Source organism: Phaseolus vulgaris, chromosome 5 (assembly GCF_051622355.1).
Source record: "Phaseolus vulgaris cultivar YP4 chromosome 5, ASM5162235v1, whole genome shotgun sequence".
In the NCBI taxonomy this organism is placed as follows: Eukaryota; Viridiplantae; Streptophyta; class Magnoliopsida; order Fabales; family Fabaceae; genus Phaseolus; species Phaseolus vulgaris.
This window is the reverse complement of record NC_143502.1, coordinates 29,719,379-29,721,584: the sequence shown is the minus strand read 5'-3', so window position 1 is coordinate 29,721,584 and position 2,206 is coordinate 29,719,379. Positions and strand designations below refer to the sequence as shown.

Sequence of the window (2,206 nt, the reverse complement as noted above, 5' to 3'; positions counted from 1 at the left end):
AGTTCATTATGACTCACCTCTCTTATCTGGAAAACTACCTTCTTTAACTTCCCTCATTTTTCTCAAAGTTAAACATTTCTAGACACAAAGTTCTAGTCATGTCTTCTCATTCTTCAAAGTCTATGGAAAGTGATGTGAAATCCATCAAATCCCTTTTTAAACAACTTGCCAAGGATGTTCAACTAATTTCCTATAGACAATTGGAGAACGAGTCTAAAATCAATGAACTAACTAGAGCAAAGGAAGAGAAATCACAAAATTCCAAAAAAACACATACTCATGCATCGCATTCCAAAGATAATGAGTCTCTCGGGGAGGAAAGCCTTAGAATCAATGATTACTACCAACCACCCCCTAGAAGAAATAGGCAAAGGGAGCAAGAGGGCCCAAGGGAGGTTAGGGTAGACCTACCTCATTTCCATGGTAAGGAAAACGTAGAAATATATCTAGATTGGGAAATGAAAGTAGAGCAACTCTTTGCTTGCCGTAGGGTGAGTGAAGAACGAAAGGTACCCTTAGCCACCCTTAGCTTCCAAGGGAATGCCATGTATTGGTGGACCTCTCTCGAAAGAGAAAGACGTCTTCATAGGGAACCTCCCATTGAGTATTGGAATGACCTTAGGGGAGCCCTAAGACGTCGACAGATACCCTCATACTACCATAGGGAGTTAATGGACAAGCTCCAAAGACTCCAACAAAAGAATATAAGTGTAGAGGAGTATAGGTAGAAAATGGAGCTCTACATGATGAGAGCATCTATTAGAGAAGAGGAGGACACCACCATAGCAAGATTCCTTAGTGGCCTCTCTCTTGAGATAAGAGATAGGGTTGAACTCCTTCCCTACCAAGACTTGAATGATTTGGTTCAACTTTGCATTAAAGTTGAACAACAAAATTTGCGCAAAACTTCAAGTCAAAGGGTGGGTTCATACTCTAGCTTTTATCCCAAGAAAGACTATAAAAGGGATGGTAGCACATCTAGAGAAAAACCAAAGGAAACTACCAAGCCCTTAGCAAAAGATGCCTCCACTCCACCCATCCGAACTAGGGACGTTAAGTGCTTTAAGTGCTTTGGAAGAGGGCATGTGCAAGCTCAATGCCCAAACTAAAGGACTTTGTTCTTAAAAGGTGTAGACGAATACACTAGTGGTGAGGATGAGCCAAGTGAGAGAGAGGAAGGGGGAGAGGATGAGAGGGTAGCTCCATTACAGGGAGAATTGTTAATGATTAGGAGAACCCTCAACAATCAACCTAGCACATCCATGGAAACACAAAGGGAGAACATCTTTCATACAAGGTGTAATGTTTTAGAAAATATATGTTCCCTCATTGTGGATAGTGGATCTAGTTGTAATTGTTGTGGTGCTAGAATGGTTGATAAGCTCAATCTACAAGTAGTTCCTCATCCCAAACCTTACAAATTACAATGGATCAATGAAAATGGGGAACTAAGTGTAGATAAGCAAGTGGAAATCAAGTTTTCCATAGGGAACTACAAAGACAAGGTTTTATGTGATGTAGTGCCTATGGAAGCTTGTCATATCTTATTAGGGAGGCCATGGCAATTTGATAAGAAAACCTTGCATGATGGTCTCACTAACGAGATTTCCTTCACCCATAAGCATAGGAAGTTTGTACTTAGTCCTCTACCACATTCTCAAGTGGTAAAAGACCAAATACAAATGAAACATAACAGGGATGAGGAAAACAAAAAAAAAAAGTGCTAGAAAAAGAGAAAATCCTTAGGATAGAAAGGTGTACCGTCCCGTATCCGGGCGTTGACTAAGTCAAGGTCAAAGTCAACACCAGGAGTCAAAGTCAACACAAGGCGTTGCCTAGGTGAAGAGATGCCAAGTGCCAGCGTCGTCAAGAAGAGGCGTCGCCAAGGCAAAGCGTCGCCTAGGTGAAGGCGTCGCCCAACCAGGGCGTCGCCAGATCAAACATTACTGTACCGTCCCGTATCCGGGCGTTGACTAAGTCAAGGTCAAAGTCAACGACTGGAGAGTCAAAGTCAACACAAGGCGTCGCCTAGGTGGAGAGACGCCAAGTGCCAGCATCGCCAAGAGGAAGCGTCGCCAAGGCAAGGCGTCGCCTAGGTGAAGGCGTCGCCCAACCAGGGCGTCGCCAGATCAAACAGTACTAAAGCAAGGCAATCACAGTGTGGTTCCCCGATACCCATGGGTAGGAAAGACCATGGAGGGAGCGG

The 2,206-nt window shown here is 43.7% G+C and overlaps 1 pseudogene; it reads left to right on the top strand.

Annotated features, from left to right (window-relative positions):
* The first annotated feature begins 545 nt into the window (after positions 1 to 545).
* LOC150027558 (uncharacterized) lies at positions 546 to 1,727 on the top strand (annotated as a pseudogene).
* The last annotated feature ends 479 nt before the right edge of the window (positions 1,728 to 2,206 follow it).